The following is a 9,661-nucleotide window of genomic DNA, read 5'->3' on the forward strand; positions in this document are numbered from 1 at the left end:
CCTGCTCTCCCAGCCCTGTCAATGGGTGCCCCCCCTGCCACAGCTCCTAGCTCTTAAATAAAAAAAAAAAAGCTCCTGCCAGGCAGGGGGGTGATCCCCCCTGTCCCCTGCTGTTCCCATGGCCCCCCACTGCCCTGCACTGCATAGGGAGCTCTGCCACAAGCCCCCAGAAGCCCTGAGGCTGCTGCAGCAGCCAGTGAGTGCCAGACTCTTTTTTTTTTTTTTTCTTTAGAGTCGGGAGCTGCGGTGGGCAGAGCAGCCATGGGATGGGCTGGGAGAGTGGGTGGGGGTCATGGCACCTTGTGGCAAAGCTCCCCACACAGCGCAGGGCAGTGTGTATTGTCCCCCATGCCTGGCAGCAGCCGGTGAGTAGGGGCTTTTTTTTTTTTTTTTAAGAGCCAGGAGCTGGGGTTGGGTGGGGCAGCCATGGTGGAGAGCGGGGGGTTAGGGGTGTTCAGGGGGGTTGCGGGAGCAGGAAGGGGGTGGGGCCTGGTGGGAGTCCCATCATGTTCCTCTCCCCCCTTCTCCTGCCCCCCCCACACTTACCAGCGAGTGGGACTGCCCAAATCTCCAAAGCTCTCTGAATCTTTTTCAAATCAAATCAGCACCCAAAACTTCACGCAGCCCTAATGGGTAGTATAGTTTTACTTAGACAGCAGATAACTATCCCATATAATTTCAATATTTATTTATTTTATACAATTCTTTAGCTGCAAACTATGTCATATTGCAGAACTTTTTTATTTTACTCTGTTAAAAATGGAAAGTTCTGCACTTCAGCAATAATGTATCCATACCTCTGACTGTTGTTATTGCAGGGGTCTTAGAACTTCTCTATGGCACCCCCACCTCATTTCCAGGACTGCCACTGTGAAACATATTGCATCCATTCACTCCTGCTCTGTGCATGCCAACTCCCAGAAACAAGGCAATGCAGCACCTTATTGTTGTGCCTGGTGTGTACCTAGGGTTCTTCTTAGACCCTGTGTCCTTGGTGTTCTTATTATCATGCTCTCGGGGCCACTGTAAGAGAGCTTCATTGCCTCATGACTGGAATACAGGTCCTGGAGTGTTGGAGAGGGTGGATGGTGATACTCCTAGGCACAGCATTGAGATGGTTTAGACCATGCTCAACCTCCTGGCCATGACGTAGATCCAGCCCCCAAAGCCATGACATATGGCCCGCAGGACTTCCTATGGCTCCAGAAATTTGGCGGTGGGAGAGCAGTACACTCCCCCACTGCCAAATCTCCAGACCCACAGGGAGCCATAAATCCTGTGTCCTGGATCCAGTGGCTGATCTTAGTGAAAAGGGCCAGGTTGGGGTAGTGCCAGGCACCATAGCAATGTCAGTCCCCTGGTACCCAATCCCAGCATGAGTGTGGCAGGGGGGGTAGTGCCTGACCTCCAAGGCTCAGTCCCAGAGCATGGGGCAAGGAGGGGGCAGTGCAAGGCCCCAGGGACCTATCTGGCCTGATCCACGCTGCAGACAGGCTCCAAGCCACTCATCTAGTCTGCAGAGCCAAAAGTTTGAGCACCACAGGTATACATATGCTCTTAAAGGCTACACAAGCTTTAGCCAGTTACAAAGGCTGTATGCATGCAGAAGTCACATGATTAAAAATGTTATTATCCATATGATCTATATCTTTCTATTAGCCATTTTATTATAGGTACAGCAGGTCAAACTCAGAATTTTCTTTCTGATATTTCCAAATTTATTTTCATTCCACAATAGCATTGCAATGAAATGTATACAAACTTCCAGCAAAATGAGAATTTCTGGAGTGGGGGGAGCGTATCATATTGAATCAATCAAAATACCAAATTTTGTAATGTTGAAAGCTTCAATTCTGATTTTAACTTTTTAATATTTTGTTATATAATATCTGACATATAAACAAAATTTAAAATGAAAAGTAATTGCAAAACAAGATGTTGGGACATTGTGTTCAAATAAGGATGGTTTTGTTTCTATCATTTTTTTTTAATATGTTTCATCAAAATCAACATGGTCCCATGGAAAGTTTCAATGTTGGTTAAACTGAATTTTTTCAGTGGGAAAAAAATTCCACTTGAAAAATATATTGACAGGTTTCATCTGCAGACCTCCAGTCTTTTTCTGCTTTTGGTTCAATACTAATAGTATAACATTTGTTTATTAAAACAATATTTTACTTCAGTATTTCATATGAGAAAGATATAGCCTCCCAGCTGAAGATCACACTAACATGAGGGGAATAATCATTCTCAGAAAGAAAACAATTAAAAATATGAACATGTACATTTTTTGTACACATGCACCCACAGACATGCACACACATATATTTAGATTCCTTCCTGAAAGGGAAGAAGTGAAGTTCCCAAACTATTTAAAATCTTTCCAAAAGACCTCCCACAAATGATAACTCCTTTATAGCTAAAAATGTCTCTAAAGATGTACGTATCTTCAAAAGGGAATCCCCCTCTAATGATTAGAACCTTACAAAATCCCATCTGGATTTGAGTTCCAATAATAAGGGTCAGGACCTTGTCCATACATAGTAAAAAAAAATACTGTAAGAAAGCACTTTTTTAGTATTTCCAGATGTAGCAAGAACATTTTTCTTTTTGAAATACAATGAGAAAGCTTTGTCAAGCTATTTGGGAAACAAATGTATAGGAAAGCACAACTAAGAAAAGCATTTTACCAAATAGTAAAGACACATTAGGGCAGGTGAGTTGGGGGACTGGCATTGTCAAAAGGTGCAAAAGGCCAGTTTTTTTAGCAGTACTGAAAATCAGACTTATTTAAATAAAATTGGCACATCACATTTCAAACCAATGGCTAGATTTTGAAACAGAAGTAATAGGTAGGTCCTCTAGCCTGGTCTCCTGTATACTACAGCCCAAAAAATGTTACTCCAGTAAAGAGTTTGAGTTTGAGGAGAGTATGTTTCTGAAAAAGGCATCCACACCTGAGTTCAAGAAACACAGAACCCACCACTTCCTTTGGCCATCTCTTGCAATGTTAAAAACTACTCCTTATTTCTAGTTTGAATTTGTCTGACTTTAACTTCCAGTCTTTAATTCTTGTTAAGCCTTTCTCTGCAACATGACAGAATCCTTAAATATCAAATATATTTTTCCCCATAAAGGTACTTGTAGACCTTAATCAAATCACCTCCTGATCTTTTTGATAAGCAAAATAGTCTGAGCTCCTTAAATCTTTCAATGCATGGTATTTTTTCCAGCCCTTCAGTAATTTTTCTGGCTCGTCTATAAAATCTATCAGTCAAGCATGGCTGGAACTGCTTCCTTTTAGGAGATGCTGAAAAGAATAAAATTTAATAGAAAGATACTTAACTACAAAAAGGGTGTCTGCAGACAAGAAAATGTCTTTCACTGATTTAATAAGCTAACACAGAGGGCTGAGTGAATAATGATAAGTCATTTCCATGGAAAAAAATTGGTGAGAAACAAACATTTTTATAGTATTAGGAAAAAATCGATTAATTTCTCAGTTAAAATAATTGAAATAACTATTTTCATTTTGTTTCATTTTTAATGGAATGTTTATTTAATTTGATTGGAAGGGGGGTCTTTGTTTCTTGGGGTATTTTCCCTCCTCTTTCCCTTACTGGAAAATGGGAAGGGGATTACCAGGGAAAAGCAGAAAAGTTTAACAAAATGTGTTTTTGAGTTTTCCATTTCACTAAAACATCTGTTTTCTCCCAAAGCTTTTTTTTGTTGTTGTTAAAAAAACCTTACATGAAAAATATTTGACTAGCTCTATTGGTAATATTGTTAAAGCCAGTAATGTGAGGGCATACTGCATTAAGATCTCCTCCTCACACTGGGAGAGAGGAAGATTAGATCCATATGGATCTGGAGTCCTAGAATTTCCCATTTGCTTGCTGTGCTACCTGGAACAGCACATCCTACTTTCAGCAAATTCCAGGATGGTGGAGAAAGAACAAGGGTCCCTCTGTTGCTAACTGGTTGCTGGCACATGCTTGGAACCTGATTTTTTCACTATTGGTGGGATAGATTGTATTCACTAAACCTCAGACGTGAAAAGGAAGAGCTCCACCATACCAGGCACACCCCACAGGTGGAAGTGTACACCTAAGAGTACCATTTTGTTTCTGTTCTTGCTCTGTAGGAAAAGAAATCTGCTCTTTGCTCACCCTCATGGTCAACTGATACCCCAACCCTATGCCTGCTCACAGGAATATAAGACTGGATGGCAGCTCCTGAGCCATAGCTGAATCTAGTCCTCTTTATTCACAGATAAACATTTACCCAGGGATTCCCTTGAATCACCACTTCAAACTCTCTCACACAGCTACAAGGCACAAAAACATGATGGATGCCTTAGAACAACCCATGGATAAAAGCTGGGGAAACAAAGGCTATGCCAATTCCCTGCCTCTGCAGTAACAGAAAAGCAACTGCTTAATACATACTCAGAGGATCCTAGACAGAAAGCTGTGCCCCAGCCCTTCAGAGGAAGGCAAAATACCCCATCATGTTTGCCACCCTGAGGTAGTTGCAGAAAACCACCATCGCCAACAACAACAACAAAAAGCAGAAGCCAGTAACATTCATGACGGGTGTAAAAAAATTATCCTTCCTGGCCGATAAAGGTGACCAGCAGACACCCTCATCTGTGTGTCTTCTACATTTTGGAAAAAGACTCAAGGGTTGACATACTTTCCATCCTTCCCTATTTTCCTCCCCAACATCTAGTGTAGGAAGTAACAATCCTGAAATCCCTTCATTCTCCCACCTCAATTAGTCAAGCCACAAGCTGGCTCACTGAAATACGTGAGCACTCATGAAGTAAAAGTTCTACTCAGTCTTCTGCACTCCCATGCACCTATGCACTGTGTAGGACACAAAAAGGGGGCTTTTAGTAAGTGTGATGATGCCTATATCTCCTGCAAGCCACCCTTTGCCCTGGCAAATGAGGTAAAGATGCTGTAGGGTAAATGACAATCAGGTCCAACATAATTCAAGAACCAGGTGTCAAAATTAGGCTAAGAAAAGGGAAGACCCAAGGCTACTTTTTGTTTCCTCAAACCCAGGAAGAGAGAAAAAATGACTTGTATATTCTATAGGCAAGTTTAGCTTTTATGGTCAAAGACATACCACAGCTTGTTAAAAAGCCAACTCTTCCTTAGAGTTCATTAACTTCACTGATTTCTGCCTGCTTTCTACTACAAAATCCCATAGTGTTGGATACTCTTCAGCCGCTTATGTTTTGATGGGATTTAGCCCAGAAAAAATATGAAAGAACTGTCTTCAAGGTGACAATATACCTCTGCAGGAGGGGGAGATACTGATGCATTGAGTTTGGCCTAACCCATACTTACTGAAAGGTTATAAACAATTAGCCAGAAAAAGCTGGTATTGGCTGGACCTCATGGAATAGACAATGTCCACCTGGGAGTGCAAGGAAGCCTAGGGCTTCCAATGGGACACTTACATGTCTGTACACCAATGCCAGGAGCTTGAGGAACAAACAGGAGGAACTGTTCCTCCTGCTAAGCAAGAAAGACTACAATCTCATAATGATAACAGACCTGGTGGGACTCCACCTATGACTGGGCCACAGGTATAGATGGATATACCCTGTACAGGACAGATCATGCAGATAAAAGGAGTGGGGGGTAGCTCTCTATGTCAAGGAAAGCTGCATGTCTCTACAAATTGACATTGGCACCCAGGGAGGATGTCTGGAGTCCCTCTGGGTTAAAGAACATAGGGAACGTGGCACAGGGGACATCACGGTAGGAGTCTACTACAGACCTCCTAACCAAAAACAAGAGGTAGGCCAGGAATTTGACAGGGAGCTGGCTGAGGCTACACACTCTTGGTGCATGGTTGTCATGGGAGACTTTAACTACCCAGACATCTCATGGGAAGAGCACTCGGCCAAATCTGATCATTTGCAAAGCTTCCTCACATGCTGTACCTGACTCAAGAAGTCTATGGGCTGACAAGAGGTTAAGTGTTGCTGGACCTGGTACTGGCCAAAGGGGATGATCTAAGAATCAAATGAAAGCTGGGTGATAGTGACCACGAGCTGATCATCTTTACTATCCATCGCAAAGCTGGCAAGTCAGCAATGCAGAAGTCCTCAACTTTAGGAAAGCTGACTTTAACAAGCTCAGGAGGCTCATTGTCGAGGCCCTAAGGGACCATGACTCAAAAGGAAGAGGAGTCCAAGAGGAGTGGTTGCTCCTCAAGGGAGCGATCCTGGCAGCACAAGGGATGTCCATCCCATCTTGGAGGAAGGGTAGCAAAAGGGCACGGCAACCCCCTTGGCTCAGCAGGGAACTTGAGGAGGTCCTACACCTAAAAAGAGAGACTTATAAAGGGTGGAAGGCTGGAATAACCACCAAGGAGGAGTACTCAGCACTGGTCTGTGCCTGCAGGGAGCAGACCAGGAAAGCCAAGCCTGCAACTGAACTCCATCTGGCTTCACATATCAAGGATAATAAAAAGTCCTTTTTCAGATATGTAGGGAGTCGGAAAAAAAGCAAGGGCAACATTGGACCTCTGACGAACCAAATGGGACAACTGATAACCGACACCCAGGAAAAAGCTAACCTGCTTAATGGGTACTTCGCATCAGTCTTTCATCAGCCAAAAGGGACCGCCCTACCTAGCATGACATGGGATGGCCAGGGTGAGGGCATATTTATACCCAGCACCGGTGTAGACCTTGTAAAGGAACACCTTGAGAGGCTAGACATCTTCAAATCAGCTGGTCCTGACAGATTACACCCTAGAGTACTCCAGAAGCTGGCAGGTGTCATAGCCCAACCATTGGCAAAAATATTCAAAAACTCGTGGCGCTCAGGTGAAATACCTGAAGACTGGAAGAAGGCCATTGTCGTACCCATGTTCAAGAAAAGGCATAAAGTAGATCCTGGGAATTACAGGCCAATCAGCTTGACCTCAATCCCCAGTAAGATTGTGGAGAAAATTATCAAAGAAACCCTTCTGGATAAGATGGCTAATGGCAACATCCTGAGGGACAGCCAGCACGGGTTTGTCACGGGCAGATCTTGCCTGAACAATCTCATCTCCTTCTCTGACCAGGTGACATATCACCTGGACAAGGGAGAAGAGATTGACATCATATATCTGGACTTTAAAAAAGCCTTTGATCTGGTTTCCCACGATCTCTTCATGGAAAAATTGGCCAGCCGTGGCCTCAGCTACACCAGTCCGATAGCTGGGAAATTGGCTCTGAGGTCACACCCAGAGAGTAGTAGTCGATGAAAGCAATTCATTATGGTGCTCCATGACCAGTGGTGTCCCCCAGGGCTCTGTCCTTGGATCAGTTCTCTTTAACATCTTATCAACGATGTGGACATTGGTGTGAGACACGCACTAGCCAAGTTCGCCAATGACATTAAACTTTGGGGCATGGTGTCCAGACCTGAGGATAGGCTAGTGATCCAGGCTGACTTGGATAAGCTTAGTAAGTGGGCAGATATAAACCTGATGACTTTCAATAACGAAAAATGCAAGGTACTCCACCTCAGGGGAAAAAAACCTGCAGCACGCTTATAGGCTCAGCAGTGCTACACTTGCTAGCACCATGGCTGAAAGAGACTTGGGGGTCATGACTGACCACAAGATGAACATGAGCCACCAATGTGATGTCGCAGCTGGTAAAGCAAACAAAACTCTGGCTTGCATTTATAGATGCTTCTCAAGTAAATCTCAGGATATCATCCTTCCACTGTACTCGGCCTTGGTGAGGTCACAGCTGGAGTACTGCATCCAATTCTGGGCTCCACAATTCAAGAAGGATGTCAAGAAGTGAGTGAGTCCAGAGGAGAGCCACGCACATGATCAGAAGGCAAGAGAACAGGCTTTATGATGAGAGGCTGAGAGCCATGGGACTCTTCAGCCTGGAAAGGCACAGGCTCAGGGGGGACCTGGTAGCTGCCTTATAAGTACATAAGGAGTGTGCATCAGGATCTGGGGGAACATCTGTTCACCTGAGTACCCCAAGGGATAACAAAGACCAATGGCCATAAACTTCTCCATGATCGTTTTAGGCTGGACGTAAGGAAAAACTTCTTTACTGTCCGAGCCCCTACGGCCTGGAATAGACTCCCTCCAGAAGCGGTACAGGCACCTACTCTGGACTCATTCAAGAAACATTTGGATGCTTATCTAGCTGGGATCCTTTGACCCTAGCTGACTTCCTGACCATGAGTCAAGGGACTGGACTTGATGATCTTCAAGGTCCTTTCCAGCCCTAATAATCTATGAAATAGGGGTGGGCAATTATTTCAGCTGGAGGGCCACTTAACGAGTTTTGGTGATCTGTTGAGGGCCGCACACATAAAATTAATGGAGAAGATATCACTTTAACAAATTAGAGACAAAAGACAAATTACAGACAAATCTTATGCTAAAAATAAAACATCTACTATAAAATATTAAATTTTTTTAATTGTTCTGATTGGGTTTTTTTAACAAATGTATATAGAATTTATTCCAAAATAAAGTCTCTCTCCCAAGGAACCCAAAACCAGCCAGCAGCACAGTCAGCAGAGGGAGGATACCCCCACTCCCAGCACAGCCCTGCCACTGTTCAACCAGCTCCCAAATCACAAGAGAGCTCCTACCTTAGCCTGAACCCCAACATGCTCCTCAAGAGTTGCCTGCACATCAAACCTGCCTCCCCCCACCCCTTCTCATCCACACTTGCCCCCATAAAGCCTGAGGAAGCCCAGCATCCCCTTCCAGCCAGCCCCAGCTCCCTGACAGGGCCATGCAGGCTGTGCCTTCTCACAGCCCAGGGATCCCCCTTTCCCCAGGAGTAACCTCAGCTCTGGCCCTAGCCCCAGCCCCAGGATGCTGGGGGGAGCCTTGCTTCGACAGGTGGGACAGGAACCATGCTGGCCATAGCTAGGAGGTGGCAGGTAGCTGAACCAGCTTGCAGTGCTGCACAGGACAAGGCAGGAAGTGGGGCTGGGACTGGGACCAGGGATTCACCTGCTGGGAGGTGCCAGGGAAATTCCACCACCTCTGGGCACAGGTGTGGAGTTCCTGCCACCTGGGTCTAGTGCCTGGGGTGGCTCCCACCAGCTCCGAGCTGCAGGCAGTCAGAGTGCCGCCAGGCATGCCCAAGCAGGGGTACCAGGGCCCCTGTGCACCTTATCCAGAGCCTGCTGTGTTGAGTCAAGTGAGCAGGCAGGCTTTGCTTCCTCCACCCACCATCCCCCATGACAACTGCAGAGGCTGGAGCTGCCAAGGCCTAAGCACAGCTCACCCAGGGTCTACTGCACAGGGCAGGTGGGTGGGCTGCTTCTTCCCAGCATCCCCCTATGGTAACAACAGAGGGTGGAGCCAAAGCCAGAGTTGCTATCCATGCTGCCCATCCGCAGGCCAGATAGAATCCGTTGGCTGGCCAGATATGGCCTGTGGGCCATATTTTGCCCACTTCTGTCAGAGAACCATGTTGTGGACCTCTGTGATAAAGTGATCTAATGCCTTCAAAGGCTGACTGGAGGATTTGCTTGGGGTTTGTTCCTCCTCAAAAGATTCACTTTATAGTTTCCTAATGTTTGTTCTGATTCTGCTGCGATGAGGTCACAGGTGCTTGACTGAAATCCTCTTTAATCAATTACTTATTTTCAACCTTCTC

This window comes from Gavialis gangeticus, unplaced genomic scaffold (assembly GCF_001723915.1).
Source record: "Gavialis gangeticus isolate Ggan-Ray unplaced genomic scaffold, GavGan_comp1, whole genome shotgun sequence".
NCBI classification, from domain to species: Eukaryota; Metazoa; Chordata; order Crocodylia; family Gavialidae; genus Gavialis; species Gavialis gangeticus.